This window comes from Phasianus colchicus, chromosome 5 (assembly GCF_987193195.1).
Source record: "Phasianus colchicus chromosome 5, bPhaCol1.hap1.1, whole genome shotgun sequence".
In the NCBI taxonomy this organism is placed as follows: domain Eukaryota; kingdom Metazoa; phylum Chordata; class Aves; order Galliformes; family Phasianidae; genus Phasianus; species Phasianus colchicus.
The window spans coordinates 11,829,614-11,847,234 of record NC_143440.1 but is presented as its reverse complement, the minus strand read 5'-3'; the positions used below and the strand labels follow the sequence as shown (position 1 = coordinate 11,847,234).

Here is a 17,621-nt window from a genome sequence, read left to right as displayed (position 1 = left end):
ATGAATTAAAAACACTCCAATGTTTTTTTGCGCTGTAACATTCATATGCACACGAGCTATTCTCCTGAGAAAGCAACTAGTTATATTTATCAGATTAATGTATGGCACAGTTTCAACTGGCAATTCAAACTGGAAAAGATTTACCTAGTAACAAAAAAACAACACCCGTAGGAGAGGTGAAGAATCAGAACTAGGAGACAGAGGAACGTGGATCCTGATGTCACTGTTTCTATTTTATGAGGAAATGTTAAAAAAGTTGTCACACCTCTCATGACAGGAAAATAATTTCATTTCAGAAGGAAAGAAAACACTATCAGTGATTCTCAAGAGAAATCTGAGATTATTGTGCCAGAGGCAATTAACCCTGAGTAATAAAAACTTCCAGCAGCCTCAAATGACAACCTGATAGAAAAGTAGATGATATCTTCAAGGGAAAATAGTGACTTACAAACAAGATATCTTTTGCTTCTCTTCTGCCTTTCAACCCAAGCTTTAAGCTTCATGCAGTAATTTGTTTACCAAGTTGACTAATGAAAAGAATTAATCAAAAGAGTTTTCATATGAGAAGTATGACCAATAACATGAGCAAGAATCATGTGGTATGGAAGGCCAATGCCACTTGCTTCTGGAAGAAATCTGAGTTGAAAGGTTGAATTTTGTTGCATGTTACAAAGAAGGAAATGAGAAGAAATGCTGTGTGGAAAGATGCACTTGGCAAAATTAGTTAGAAAAAAATAAGAAAACCAGTCCTAACAATGAAAGTGACATAAACCTCAAAGCTAGTCTTGTTCATTCCTTATAAATTATATAAAGAGCAGACTGGTGAATTTGGTAAAAAAAAAAAAAAAATCATATGGAAATTAAAAACACAAAACGCTTTTGAATTGTAATCCCTAATTTTTTAGTGTTAAAAATCTACTGTATATCTGAGATTAAAAGACACATGTTAAACGCTTAGTAGTGAAAGCAGAGTCATATGTTTCGGTAAATATCAAAATGTCAAAATGTGAGGAGGAACAGGGAAGGAAGGCAGTGAGAATATAATCCTGAAGAGTTCAGGGTCACCTCTATCAGAACAATCAGATATATTTAAAATGTTGGAGGGACATATTGAAAGCTACTTCCTACAGGTCTTCTGTACAACTGCAACTGTGAACCGGAGCCCAAAGGAAAGCATAGAAGGGAATGAACTCATGTTTTCATTCCATGTAAAAAGGAACATTCTGAATGTATGAGATCATGCATAACCAGATAATCGTCAGACTATGTGATATTAAATATAAGGAATCATACTAATTTTCAGTGGTTTGCAGTCAGTATCCCATTAGAAAAAAACAGAGCGAGGAAGAATTTTCCAATGTTTTCCTGAATTTTCTCTATGAATTTGTTAGTTTTCTTAAGATAAAAAATGAAATGTGACACTTCCTACAAATGAATATTTTAAAATTTTTAGTTGTAATGGTTTGTATTTGAATCAAAACAGTCAAAGCATGGCTTTGTAGTTTTCTGTATTTAAAAATAAAAATTAGTAGTATTGAAACAAAAGCATGATAAAATATTTGTATTTGGAAAGGCTGAATTTTTTTTTTTTTTTCCTCTTCTTTAGGGAAGAAGGGTAGACATCTTAATGTATATTCAATATCCAAACCTGAAATGTCATTAAAATGTATCATATACTCAGAGCTGAGACTTTGCTGATAATGTTAGTAGAATCACGATTTCAAACAACAAAAACTTGAAAAAGTGAAATTTCCTGGAAAATCTAAGTCCTACCTGAAATAATTGATAAGAAGTAATTCTGCTACCTTAAGAGACGAAATTTTGGTCATTTCTCAACATATATATAAAATAATAATAATAATAAAAAAAAAGACAACACAAAGTATACAAGAATTATTAGATAAAAATACTATTCCTGCAATATTTGGTACAGATTTTGTACTTAATCTGTCACAGATTTTGTTGAAATTAAGCTCTAGTGAAGTTGAAGTTAATTCACCAAATTGAATGAATAGTTTTTATGTCCCTCCTAACTCATACGACAATCTTCACATACTGAAGTGAAGAGGAAGCCCACCAAATTCTCAGCATTTCCAGATGAAACAGACAGGTAAAGTACTCCAAAATTTCTAATTACACACTCTTTAGCAAATGTATCTCATTGGTTATTGCAGTTTCAAAAACTAACTTCTGTCTTATTACATTTCAGACAGTATAAAGTACAAGATGACAAAACAGCTACTGTGAAAATACAAAAGATATACCAGTTTTTAGGAACTTCTTCTAAAGTAATGCTTTCTCGATTTTAGGTTAGGAATCAAACAAAAGAACTACCTAGGTATATCTCTTAGAAAAAAAGCAACATTCTGTCAAAAGTTACCTATATTGAAACTATGCTTCATCTAGTCTGCTTCATGTTCAGTATGTTATCTTATGCAAAGGAAGACAAAGCATGAAGTTGTCTGAAGTTATCCTACCATACTTCAATATTTCTTCACATAAGTCTCTTGTGAATAAGCAATTAATTTTTTTTTTTAAAAGGAAAATTTAGTATAAAGAGAAACTGAACACTAGCATACACCACGTTGTAATTCTTAACACATACAAAAAAAGGTTTTCCCATGCTTCTTTTTTTTCTGGAGTGATTAAACACAGCAGAATTAAAGTCGCTTAGTTAGTACCATAGCTTATAGCTCAAGTGCAGTTGAGAAAAGCTTCCAAACTGATCCAGACACATAGTCTACCTAAAGTCAAAAACTGAGACAAGACAGAGCATTGATTATCTGGGAATACAAATATTGCAGTGTGTGACTACCAAGACTTGGCTTCCAGCACTGAAGCTTGATCTTAGGATGCATCCTAGGACAGTCCACAGGAGATGTCTCCTTGTTTGTGGTTATAGAGAAGAATGAAAGTGTTGAACATTGAGTTGTGTTTAATTATGTTGAAGGATTCACACAGATACTGGGTATCAGGTAAATTCCCAGCCTAATACAGAAACTAAACTTAGATAACATTCAGGCAGAAATATTTTACAGAGCTACAATAAGTAAATATGATTTAAGCCTTTAATTGTAAAAAAAAAAAAAAAAAAAACAGCAATTATATAAGTCAAAAAACCTTTGAGGTACACAACTTAAGCTAAAGCCTTCTGTACTTTGAAGTCTATGTTTGAAAATGAAACAGAGGTGTGAAAATCCCAGGGCTTCAAAAGTATCTTATTTAGGCAAAAGAATACTTCACATAAAATGAGAGAGTGCATTCGGAACCTAGTCTAACATGGAAACAGAGTAATATTTCAATGTGCTTTTTGTTCAGATTTTATAGAAAATTAGATAAATAATGCATGAGCTGCTTTATGTTAAAGTTGTTCACTCAGTTTCCTTTGGAAGACATTCCCTTGTTACATACAAAATTATATTTTTCACTTCTACTTAACCTGGCTATAGCACATACAGAGCTCTCAAACGCACTTAGAGAAAACCATTTTTATCAAGCTATGCAGAACACCTCTTTAAATGTGGGCTTGGTTTGGCTTATTGCAAAAAATAGAAAATCACAATTAAATGATATAATTACTTTTACAGCATCATTAGTCACATCAAAGATGTAATTAAAGTAACAGGATTAATTGTAAGTGATGCCTATCAGATTTCTGAGGAAAACCAGTCGTGTTTGGAACCAACCTCTTGGAGCAGAAGAAAAAAGATTTGGTCCAGAGAAAATTCCATTATTCTGTCATCATTTCTTTATGGCACAGGATCAGACTTGTAAGAATCCTCAGTTTTCAGCTAATAGTTATATAGGAAAAGCTTTATAATTTCACTACCTAAAGGAAGCCTATAAACAGGAAAGGAGTCAACTCTTTGAAAGGGTACATAGTATTAGGACAAGGGGAAATGGTTTTAAGTTGAAGGAGGGAAGATTTAGGTTGGATGTCAGGGGGAAGTTCTTTACTATGAGAGCGGTGAGGTGCTGGAACAGGCTGCCCAGAGAGGTTGTGGATGCCCCATCCCTGAAGGGGTTCAAGGCCAGGTTGGATGGGGCTCTGGGCAGCCTGGTCTAGTATTAAATGTGGAGGCTGGCAGCCCTGCCTGCAGTGTGGGGTGGGGAGGGGTTGGAGCTTGATTATCCTTGAGGTCCCTTCAACCCAAGCCATTTTATGATTCTATGATTATCTCATTTAAATTCTGGAGAGAAATAGGTTGCAATAACCCTTCCTCTCCTTGAAGCTATCATATCTCCAACCTATGAGTCTTACCAGTCAACAAGATTAACTAAGGTATATGCAGTTTGGATGACTTCTCTCACTAAGTCTTTCCTGCATTTGTTCCTTTTAAATAGAAGTAAAGAGGAGGTAGGTAGACTATCTTGAGCATAGTCAGTCGTGACAAGTCAAAAATTCAAATATATCATGGAATCTTAGCATATTTGGGGTTGGGAAGGACCTTAACGACCAGCTTCTTCTATCACCCCTGCCGTGTGCAAGGACATATTCCACCAGTCTAGGTTGCTCAAAGCCCCATCCAACCTGGCCTTGATAAATTGTGATATTTCTTTAAAAAAAATAAGAAAGCTGGGAAACTTATGTCATCATTTTTGAAATAGGGAAGAAGGAAGCAAAAAAGAAAGCAATACATTTCTCTCTTAAAATCACAAAGCCTTTCAATAGAACAAGAACATTTTCTTCCTTAATCTTTGTTGATAAGTTCTCACAATCATCTAACAGTCAATTATAGAGATGATAAGGAATTCAGTAGATCATTTTGTCTAATGTCATGACCCTAAGATAGGGTCATTTGTCCTTAAATAAATATTTCCTAGGGAAAACTAACAGTTCTTGAATATCTCCAGTTGCATTCCTTCCTTAAGGGAAAGTATTATTTACTTGTTTACTTAGCTTCACAGCGAGATTCATGTATTTATTTTTCCCTGTATGCACACATCCTCTTTCTAGATACGAAGCTGATTTGCTCTTACCCTTTACCTGGCAGATGCAGAGAGCAATTTACCATATTCCTGATAACAACTGTTTGGTCCTTAATTCTCTGTAAAAATTCCTCTTCTTTTCAACAGGACAAATTAAATCCAATTATTTCAGCTTTTTTTTTTCCTTATGCTTTAAATTCTCAAACTGGACCACCCTTGATCAAAAGACTCGAAGCATGTAAATGCAGTATACATTTATATCTCCTTAATGATGCTATATGTATTTTTGTCAAAGGACTTTGTCACTAAAGTTACTGTTAACTTCTCATTAATCACTAGGCATACAATTAATCTTAAAAAGAAAAAAGAAAAAAAAAGAAAAAAGAAGAAAGAAGAAAAAAAAAAAAAGACTGCAAAACTAGCATAACTGTGAAAAAGAGCACAGGAAAAAATTCTGGCCAAATCCATTTCTGTAAGATGCACCCGTTCTTTAATTCCAGAGAAAAGTTATACTTTTATCTTTTAAGCAGGATTTGAGGGGAGAAACACTCCCTAATCATGCACTATTATTTTAAGAGGTCATTATCTGGCATGTAGGCAATATTAATTAAAAAATACAATTCAGGTTTCCTTTGCTTGTAATTAATATTTCCACTGTCAAAGCTGTCACAAAGTAGGAGAGTCAGCAAAAGAATCATTTTCAGTATGTTATAAACGTTAATTTCCAATACATTATGTATATCATTCTTTAAATGCCACATCCAAATGCATTTTTGTGTCTGATCTTAATTTTGCATATGCTTTTAAAGTAGTATTCATTAAAAAGTAATCTCAGTAAATTGACGTCAGGACCATGTTTCATTTTGTCAATCAAATTCCTGGAATGTTTTGAGACAATTTCTTGCACATCACTAACTCTACCTGGGAAATGACTGTTTCACTCTCTCTTGAACTATACCCCAAAACATCAAAAAAATATTAGAAACTAGTTAAGGCGAGATTCTTCTCTTATAATAAAAAATGGAAAATGCTGTAATTTTGTAATGAGATTTCAGTGCTGTCTTCCCCAAGGCATGACTTAAAGGTGAGCCTGCTCATCAGCTGGGCAGAACCACAACAGTCCACCCTTAGTGATGGAATGAGATTTTCAGGGTGGTTCTTTCTGAGGTACCAAAGTCACTGACCTTCTCTGCATATGCATAAGTATTTCTAATTCATTTTTTATTTCACATTAGACTGAAAATTCAATGATGAGCAGGTTTTGCCTTAATTTACTGTGAATTTCATAGCATAAAAATATTTGAGAAGTTAATGTACAGCTCTGTTAATTTGGAGTAGAGCTACAGGGATTGATGGAGTTTCTCTGTAGAGAATGAAGTTTGAATTTTGTACTTTCAGCTTCAGTAAATTTGCAAGACAACATATTTTTCCTCATCCTTGCCACAGTGTGATTAGGGAAAAAAGGCCTTATTTGGCTGGCTTATTCCTCTTTTTTCTACAGATAATGACACAAGTTCGGTAGTCAGTTTGAATACTCTTCCAGTATCCTGTCTTTCAGGCTGACAGTAATGTTTATACTAATGCTTCCCTCTAGCTAGTAAAGGAAAGATTTGGGACATAGAGTACTCGTAAAAAAAATGTTTATCTAAATAGTTGGTTTTATGAAGAGTGCTTAAAACAAAATATCACTGAAATGAAAAACAAACAAACAAACAAACAAAAAAACTACAAGACAAAACCCAATCAGATTTCAAACAGGTTCCAATCAAAATTCAAAGGATTCAATTTTTTTTCTAATGGGTAAGTCCAGCATCTATTGTGATCAAATGAGATATGAAAGATTATTTACCTTATCTAGTGTTGCATCAAATGTTAAGAGAGGTGACAACATTCTTTCTTTTACACAGTATGCAAATATAAAAAAAGAGATAAGATTAAGAGACACCGCATTCCCTTTCACATATCATAAAGGCAAATCATCTGAACTTTAATGAGATGCATGGGAGCACACACAACACACCACTACTGTTAGGAAGTATTTTGTGTAACCATCCTTCACACTTCCAAATATAAATATGTATAAACATAGGTTTTGTTGGAAAAGAAAAAACAACAACAATAAGATGGAGTAATTAGCAAAAAACATAATTTAACACACCCCAGTTTTAGTTGCACTGTGACAAATTCTCAATGCCTCTGATCAGAATACGGCCTATCATACTCCAGGATTATCTGTGTAACTGTGAAACATGAACAGTTCTGAAAAGGAAACTCCACAGTCCTGACCTGCAGGAACCCTTTCTTACATCCTCTGCTTACACCTCCTTCCCATTAATTTTTAAAGGGGAATTAAATCTAACAACAGAACTGGAGGTAGAACTCAAATGCAATTCATGTCCTCCATAGGTAATGCTAGGTAGAAAATACAAGAATTTGAAATCCAAGACTAATTTCTGCTCAAGGCTTATAATCAGTAATTATACTGCAGTCCAGTCTGAAAATCAAATGCAATCATGTGCAAGTCTCCTGCAACATTTAAGTGCAAATCAAGCACAAAACCTCTAGCAGCAATGAAGCTATGAACAGAGAGAAGTTGCTAGAATAGAAACAAGGTGGAATCCTTTATGTTTTGCTAAAGGACATAACTAGAACTAAGGAGCATTTCTGGTAAAGGAAATAAAAAGTAAAATTCTTTCAAGCCTAGTAAATTTTTTTTTTTTTTTCTATTAAAATTTGATATATTGCTTTGTTCAGGGTAGGAAATCAGCGTTCCTTTTGTGAAAAGTCACAAAGACAAAGCATTTCTCTGTACCTTCCAAATGCAAACAGACACATATGTACTTATTTACACTAACAAAACAAAATTTAAATAGGATCAGCCAATTTTTCTGCATTTCCTCTATGCACAGACACAGGAAGGTCATGAAATCTGGTTTCTAAAATCTCTACCCACTTTACAGGCAGAAAAGAAAGGGCCCTAAGAGAAAGGTAAGTAACATACATAGTTTTACACTGATAAAACTAATGCCCTGCAGTCCTGTATTCTTTGTTTGACAGAAGAGTATAACTTGTCAAATAAGTCACAAAATACCACAGCAGTTTTCCAGAGGGTAATTTGGCCTCATTTAAATCACTGATGAGTCTAACAACTCACCTGAACTTTCTTTTTTGGTTTTATACATATTTTTTTCCAATATTTTTTTAAGCAACATTTTGAGAAAAACACTAATATTCAGGGAAACTTTAGCAAATTTTAAGTTTCTTCCACAAAGGAAAGCATTACATTTGACTGTACCTAGCTATATATTGTACCAAAGCTATATGATTCCTCAGGAAAAACCTCTTGACTGAGGTAGAAGAAAAAAACTCTAAAAATTGGATTTGTTTTCTGTTAACACCATATTTTATATTCAATTTTCTTTTGTCACATTCCAAGAAAGCAATTATGTTTGCATGTACAGACACAATGCTATTTCTGAAGGGCATGGCTTCATATATTTGTCCAACCCTTTTGATTTATTGCCTCGGTGTCAAACTAAGATGGCTGTGCCAGCATTTTGGAACTCAAAAGAGGTATTTGTCCCACAGAATATGAATACTATTTCAGAGAAAACCTTGGCTTGCCTCTATGCCTTCAGAAAATGGATTTTAAAATCTTGGAAATCTGCTGAAATTAAATTCACTAACAGATTTTGAAGAAGACAGAATCCGTCCAGTTATACTATTTACCACATTAACTCACGAAGGGTAGCAATACAGAAAAATTACCACTACCAATTAGCAATGGAAGAATTTAAATAAAAGAAAGATATTCAACAAAAAGAGATTACAATTTAGCAAAGCTTCCAAAATGTAAAAATTTCATCAAAATTGGTGGAAACTCACAAGTATTAGAGACCTCTGGAAGCGCATACTGTTCTGGCAGGAATACATTACAGAAGTGGTACTGGCAGGTGCTTTGAGAAATATTGCAAGAATATTTTTGCAACTCTTAAGCTTTTGTTTTGCTTTGTTTCACCAACTGTTATTAACTTCTACTGCGAGAGAATCACACTCTATTTTCGCTATCGGGGTGCTAATCTGTTAACAAACAAAGTTCTCCTCACCACTTCTGCTTGCTCAAGTTGTTTATACTTTTTGTTTGTAAACACAGCCGTATGAAAGGAATTTTCTCATGTTCTTTGCTTAGCTTTTCAATCCAAAATGAGCTGATCTGTGAGCATGCATGAAAACCTTTTTTTCTGTTTCTGTGGGACTAGCATTTAGTCATATTAGATACACTAAGAATTTTGAATGAAATACTTCTGTTTTCAGCTGAAATCCTCTATTACTCTATGTAACAAATTTTCTGAACTAAAAAAAGCTTTAATAAAATAAGATGAATTATTGCAGACTGGCAAGTGCTCTTTAATTCTTCACAAAGGAAATAACAGCTGTGAATATCAAGCAGAACTCACTCATTGAAAATGCCCCATAATTTACAGAGTTGCAGTAAAAAGTGCAGAGGGAGGGTTATGATGGGAAAGGGGGGGAAGACTGCTCAAACACTGACCAAATCCAAACCAGTGTTTTTGCTTATTGCAACAACTTTCAGTTCTGTGTATATAACCATTTAAAAATGCTTTGTTTGAAGGTAATTGTACATACATTGGTGGATTTCATCCATGAGGCACATGGAAGGTTGGTGTATTTTACTTTCAATGTGTAATTAACATGTCCATGCATCACACACCCTAGAAATGTACCCATGCTGAAAACACACAGGATTTGTGTTCTTAACCCCGTGATTTGAGAACAATAACTGTTAATGTAACTGAGTTAACTGGATTGCTTTTAATTGAAGATAATCTTGATTACAGCCAAAGGGCACTATTAATACTCTGAAGGAATGACTAAGACTTCAGCATTTGAATATTGTAGAGAAAATAGAACTAATTAGCACTAATTTAATTCTAAGATTAAAGAAAAATAATTTTTAATTTTTAATTTAAGATAAACTATTTTACTCAGAACAAAGAAAGAATAATAAGTAATTTTTTTCCAACTGAAAGGCATTTTTTACTTTTGCATTATTTCATTAATATGGGAATATGGGAATCATGACCCCATTAAAGATCAAATAATAAGCATTTAATTATTGACAGCAAATAAATTTTTAATAAAGATACAAGGGTTTTGCTGTATAAAAGAAAGAAAACAAAGTACCTCTGACCCAGAAATTCATAGAGGATCTCACACCACTATATAATCTATAACCTAATTTTAAAAGGATAGGTTCACAAAGGGACATGTCATTTTTCTTTCTTCTGTACCACAGAATGAGGTACTGTAAGTATAACGTCTGTGAAAATGCTCCCCAGAAGTACCCCAGTTCTATCTTAATCATGCACTTAAACTAAATAATACATTGAATATGTCATAACCAAGAGGACAGTCATGATAAAAAGTGATTTAACCCCTTTTTACTCTACAAAATAATACTTTCTTTTCTTTACCTTGGGACTAGTTGTCATTTATAATTTCTGACCAAGGGAGACATAATGGATTTACAATGAAACCCTGATGCTTTTCCAAGTAACATGAAGATGCAGAAAATAAGCACTCATTACATTAGCAGACAAAAAGATGTTTTCACTGGAACTCTGAGTCTCATTCTCATGCTGGCAAATAAATGGACTGTTTGCAGGTTCTGAAAGCATAGTTTCTGGCTAATCACAAGTCTTCAAAGTAAAAATAAAATGAACTTTTTCTGAACTTTTGATGCATCACATTGAAAAAGATTACACATGTTTTTTTGAGCTTTGCACTCATACACAGTAGGGTCTTAAACTCAAGAGGCTCAATCCAACCAGATGTACCAAATATTTCAGATTAATTTCCTAAAGACATAAATATTATCTGTATGATGTAAAAAAATGAAGAAATTACTGAAAGAAACTCCTCCTAATTCCCTTCCCAAATTACTTCTTTTAGCACCTGTAAGACTTGAAAGAAGATGGCATGAAGTGGAAAAAAGCCTCAAAATGTAAAGAGTGGAATAAAAAGAAGAGCTGTCAGAAGCCAAAATATTTACTAAATTATGGAATCTACTTAGTCTTTTCATAGTTTAAATGGAAAAACGTATTTTTGACAGATAAGAAAATTTCAAAAGATTCTACGTTGAAATTCAGTTTGAGTAACCCACGCTGAGTTTCATGAATTTGCAAAAGTGGGTTAAAGTTCTTCCTGCACTGCTTTGCTTCAGATTCCTCAGAGTTCCAGAAAAAAAAGTACAAATGCAAAGAGGGAGAAGTAATTAGCTGCATTGACATTAAGAAAGTACCTCCTCAACAATTCAAACTATGTTTATAAAGCATAAGAGTTGTTCAGTCTCTTAGCTGTCCCATCTTGAAAGTGCTGGTAGGGAACTGCCAGCAGTCACATACATGTAGCAGTTGAGGAAACAGTCTTGATTTTGCATCTGACATGAACACAAAGTGATAAGTTATCCTGCTCATTCTGTCTTTTCTTGACAAAGTCAAAATACAGAAAATAAGTATTTTTTTATACAATAGATTGTATATTGAGCAAATTCACATCTGTGTGTACCATGGTCAGATTCATGGTAGCATGGCCATGACATACATGCTCTTACCTTGCCTGACAACATACACACAAAAATGGTGGAGCTACCAAATCTTCTCTCAGTGGTATCCAATGCATTCATGAGTGAAAGCAAACTTTTGGGAAGGAATGTGACTGCTTGAGAAAACTGCACAAAAAACTGGAAATGGCTTAGCCACAACTTCCCTATTGCAACATCCTGCCAGTTTTTGTGAAACTTTTGCTGTAAATCACTGTTTAAAGACAGTTTATCTGCTACTCTATGACTTGGATCAAACCTAAAAGACCATCTAACAGTATCTTTTTAGGACAGGATTTCCAATCTCCCACACTTGGCAAACTGCAATTCAGAAACATCTGCATTATTGGAAAGAAAATTAAGCCTCAGGTAATCATTTTGAAATGATTCTTTACAATGAAAATTTCAAAACAGCATTGCTATTATTACCGCTGTAAAAATCTGTTTGATTCTCATGTTTCTTGCAATATAATATGAATTTTAATAGCATAAAATACAGCTAACACTGCCTTCGGTTGCTTTCTCTTTCACAGACAGTTTCTCAGCCCATTTGTTCAAGCACAGTAACACACCTCCACTAAAGTAAAACCTTCTAAGTAACAGAATTAAGATAAATCCTGGATCCAAAGAGGAGCTTAAAACCTATGGATTATTTCAAGCTACATCAGCAGACAATTCAGGTAATCTAAAGGAGATCTAAAAAAAAAACATTTAAAGAGAAAATAATTAGCCCACCTATGATATAAAGATAGGAATATAATCAAACATATAAATGCTCTACATGAACAAGAAGTACCTTGTCTCCTCCATCATGGGTACAGCCTTCAGGACACACTGAGCTTACTAGCTTATATAGTAAAGTTCTATGGGAAATCAATACTATACAGAGTTCAAAACATATATCACTTAAAATTATTCACTACATATGAACTAAGAACGATATGGTTGGCTTGTATACATGGCAAATGTGTTTGTGTAGAAGGATGATTAGCAGAGGATATAACTTTCTTTTCAGGTAGTCATGTTAGAGCACTCAAAATAAAGTATGGGATGAGAAAAAGAGAAAATTTCCCCACATAAACGTATGAAGTACAACAAATAGTTTTCTAGTAAAAAATTATAAGACGTTTGTATGAATTACACACTGCTCTCCCAGGCCAGAGGCACAGCTTTCTAAAGCTTCTCCAAAGTGCGAAGTGGCTGCTGGCAAATACCATCGAGAATGTAGTACAGCGCATCAGTATACAGCTCTGAGAGTCTCTAAGTGGTGAAATGTTTCCCAGGATATGGGAATATGGAACACAGAAAGCTTCCATGTTTAATGGCAAGCTAATAGCTCTACAAATGAATGAACCAACTTGCAGAAAAGAATTCCATTTTTAGAAATAACCACTTCAGATTTTTAAGCATTAATGGAACATTTAATATTCTTTTTTCCTTAAAGGCTGCATACACTCAAATATACTGACCCAAAGCTATATCTAGTGCTAATCAGTGAAGGACTTTGGTCTGCAATAGATCAGATATGCATTTACTTTAAGATTAAGGATGAGAGAAGCATCAGTCAGATATGCAATTTACCAGAGAATGTACATCTGCTTAATAGGATATTTTTGGAACCATCCCAGGATTACTTTAGTCATATTATCCATTTAGCACTACTATGGTGTTAGAGGCACATTGACCTAAGGGTGACAGGTATTAATGTAACTAAATACATGGAGTGAAGATAGGCTCCCAAGAATAACCTATGGGCACATCATCAGTATGTGTCACTCTTAAAAAATAACCAAATAAACAAACATGAAAGTAAGGTCCTTGAGTAAAATATGATTTTGATAAGACTAACAAAAATACCCAAGACAACAGATAAACAATGTTAATTTCTTACAGGTAGGGTAAAATTCAGTGACTGAATACAAAAAGTCCTCTTCTGAGTTTAGACAAGATTTATCCTCACAACTCTGTATCTGTTCTTTGCTTCAACTCAAAATTGTTGCTGCATTAGGTTCTCAACACCAGTTACTCAATTAATTTGAAATACAAATGAGAACTTACACTGCTCAGCTACGAAAGTTTCTCAGCAATCCAGCAACTTACCTATAAAACATATTTGGTAATAACTTCATTCTCACAGTTTTTGTGCTGAAGTTTCTCCATTACCAGCTTACAAAAATGGACAAGGATGGTCCACTCATCAGATACCTACCCTCACTGGTCACTTCCACATCACAGCTTTTTTGGATGAGTGGATAGTAACTTGTCAGTTCAAATCTAACCTTAATTTTCTGAATTGAATAAGGGGGTGAGAGGCATCAGATACTTTGGATGCAAGGAATGCAGTGTCCTGTAACTAGTATCTGAAGGAGGCCAGTCCTACATGCTTTCCAGTGACGCGTGGTCATTGAATAATCTGACTCAAAAAAATTTTTTGCCAATAGTTACATGAACATTTATTTAAAAAAGAAATTTTGCACGTGACAGAACCTGCAGGTTTAAAATATTTTTCAAAACAAACAGATTTAAAAAAAAAAAATCTTGCTAATTTCTGTAAAAATGGTGGTACCTTTTATCAAGTAGTTCTTGTGAGAGTGTTTATTTTTATTGGTTATGGTTTGGCACCTTTTCATCCAGTTGTATGTTTTTTTGCTTTGGTGTTAACTGAAAGGGTGAACTCTATGCCCAATCTACCTTCTCCATTCCACTCACTAGTTCTGATCCCTGTATCGTATTCCTTCTTTTTCATTCTACACTGAAATAAAAAGCCCTGATTTTTTCAATTTCTTTTTGTACTATTTGTGTTTTCCCTTTCAAAACTCTTAGTGCTTCCATTACATTTTGAAGCTTCAAGTAGAGCAAAATATTTAACTTATAAAAGAAAAAACACATTTTACAAGAAGAAATTCACCTCATTTTTTTTATCCACCTCCAACCTGTTGTTTACACAGACTAATATATTTTGCTGACTGGTGAAGAGTATCTTTCAAAAAGTGCAGTATTGATACCACCCCTCAAGAAATCAGGTAAACCAAATTTATATTGCCTTTTTTATTTATAAAATGCTCAAATAATCATGAAGTTAACCAGAGCAAGGAAAAAGCTTCACAACTCCTTGCAAAGAATCAACTTTCATTTTTTTTATGGGCTTGTCCAATCTGCAGCCCATGTGAAGCCCGGCCCCCAACCAGTACCATCACTGTGTCAGTTCTTCCCTATGGAGTGACCTGGCACTGCACATATACCCATCACTCAGCAATGAAACCTTCAGTGTGCTATTAACACCATGTCAACTGAAACCAGGGCATGGGGAGGGCTCAGTGAAGTGCTAACTCAAGTGATGGCAAATAACCCTATTCACTTTGATATATTGGCTAAACACAGTCCTTTGAGCAGTGAGAAATATGCAGTTGTGCTTTCTGTTTTGATAGAGGAATTTGAAAACAGCTTTCAAAGTTGCAAAAAAAAAATCATTGTTTTTTTCTTTTTTTTGTATATTTGCAACTCAGTTTTCATTCAACATCAATACTTTTTTTCACCCCGAACATATAGAGTTGTAATCAGATATTCAATTGAAAAACCTAATATCTCCTTACCAAACATTTATAAAAGAAAAATACCCCTTGCTTCACAGTCACATCTTCATGTCATTGCTTTTGGAAGTGTGCACATTTGTGAAATGCTATTGTCAAGGATGAAGCACAGGAAGACTTAAATGTCATCAAAAATCTCTGATGAGCACCTTACTAAGAATTACAGCCACTGCCACTGAACCAGGGATTGATATGTTATTTTCACAAAAACAAGGTCAAATACCCCCACTAGTTTTATGCTTTTGATGTTCTCCTTTTTTTTTTTTTTTTTTTTTTTTTGTTTAAAAAATATTTAAAATTAAAATAAGTTTTGTTAATTATACACATTAACTATAATATATATTTTACACGGGCCACACCAAAGGTAATGCCTCCTACTTTATTACGTCGACCTACAGTTTCAGATGTGTATGCTGGTGGTATGGCAGTAGTAGCAACAATTTGTTGCTGTGTGACAGATGGTAGCAGGGGGACAGTCTAACAAAATGGCATCTGACAAGGAAGTGTGGATGAAGCAAAGGTGTGAAATTGAATTCCGTGTGGAAAAAAAGGACCTATTAACATTTATCAATGCTTGCTGAACATTTATGGAGACAAGATAGTGGATGTGAGAACAGTGAGGTGGTGGGTGGTGCTTTTCAGTAGTGCTGACAGCAACAGTGTGTTATCTCTACTGGTGAAGATTTTGAAGAGCATGACTTGCAGTCCGCTGTTCATCATCAGTGAAAAAGCATAGCTAATGGTGGTAACCATCATTTTTTAGCTGAGAATTCCATTGACTGTGCTCATTTTTGCTGTTGTAGTTTTCATGGAAACAAATAGGAGGCATTACCTACGGAATGACCTATATGAGGCTCAAGACAATTCGTTTTCACTCAGTGCAGCCTTAGCAAGCCAAAATGTTGGAATCCCATGGACTAGAGTTTGAAGCACAGATTCTGAACTTTCATCATTGTCTTCTGAATAACTTCAGTTTTTTTAATCAGTATTTCTGAGATTTTTCAAGTGTCAGCCAGAAGTGGCCTGAGCTCCATCAAGACTTCTGATGCCTATTTGGGTTGGAGGAGGGGAAAAACTCAGAAAGAATTTTCTTTAGAAATCAAAGGTGATTTAGGAATGTTAATCTAATAAAAAGCTGCATCCCTTATTTCTGCCTGATGATTTAATTATTAGTAATTCACAGCAGTTCATTAGGGACCTATTGTGCCGCTGTTGGCAAAACAGAAACGTCACTGCATGTTAAATAATTAAAAGTAGTAAAACAAACATTATCTTTTTGAGTCCTGGATTTATAAATTGCTGTTAAGTATGCATCCCCTTAATCAATAACTACTTATCTATTATGTTTTGGCAAATAATGAGTATAAATTCTGTCCTGCCATTCTAATTATGGTTTGATGTTTTGCAGTTTTTCCAACTATAACTATATTATTATTGTTATCTTGTACAGGAGTATAAAAGTGAGGAAGAGTTTATGCATCCAGCAAGTTTCCCCAAGTAAATTATTGCATTTTTTTTTCCCACTTTTGGAGAGTCAAGTATTTCTGGGGGACCAGACCCTACATTCCTTACTCCTGATTATAAAATACCTATCTGTACTGTGTTTTTGTCTTGCAGCGTAGAAACCAGCTCAGAACCAATCTTGAATGAATTATAACCTTGTAAAGTTCAGGAAGAAGCAGCAGTGAAAGGTTATTGAGTAGTGTTCCATAGCTCATGGGAAACAATGTAGTGGTCTCACTGGGCCAGTCCACATTTCTGAGAAGATTAGCTTCTACTCGTTAGCAGTTGGGACATTATTGTAAAAATAAGATTATAGGTTCATTCTTTTGTTCCTTCAGCCCCAAATGTTATATCATGTAATTTATTACTATCCATTTCCTTTAGCCTTGGTAGAAAAGACATAACAAAGGCACAGGCTAACTAGGTACAGGCTAGCTTTGCTAGCAGGCAGGTTCTTTAGACTATGTTGGGAATAGTTACAGGAGAGATTGTTTTGTAATTAAATATCCTCATTCTGATTTTTCATCCTTTTGGTTCTATTATGTTACAGCAATCTTGTCAAGAAGTTTTGCTAGCCTCAGTCAGAAGCAGACAGGCTGCCTCATGAAAAATAAAAGGCAGAGCATATCAAACTTTCTAAAATAGTTACTACTGACATGAAAGGAACACCAAATAGAGAGCAGTGCCTCAACTTCTGATTTTGTCACAATTTGAGAGAAATAGTCAAAACCACTGAGAGACTTCCACAATGCAACTTCAAAACAGTGGGAAATGTGTTGGTTGGATTCTGAAAGGAAGCAAATTATTCAGTCATCACGTAGACATTTATATTGCCACATTGGCAGCACTCACACTGTAAAGCCAGAGCTGAAGCACCACCTATCCTTCTCCCTCAAAACTGAGTTTTTACTGATTTATCAAAGTAGGAAAACTGCCACCATCCAACAGTTCATGCCAGTGCAGATTCATTACTCAAA

The 17,621-nt window shown here is 34.5% G+C and overlaps 2 long non-coding RNA genes across 6 annotated transcripts in view; one reads left to right on the top strand and one right to left on the bottom strand.

The window, feature by feature from the left end:
• The window catches only part of LOC149917743 (uncharacterized), a 310,433-nt gene that overhangs the window by 234,670 nt on the left and 58,142 nt on the right, over positions 1 to 17,621 (bottom strand). The window lies entirely within an intron of this gene.
• LOC149917744 (uncharacterized) lies at positions 11,833 to 16,271 on the top strand. The gene is made up of 3 exons (XR_016467236.1): positions 11,833 to 11,920; positions 12,085 to 12,231; positions 15,945 to 16,271. It is a non-coding gene; the product is annotated as an uncharacterized LOC149917744 (long non-coding RNA).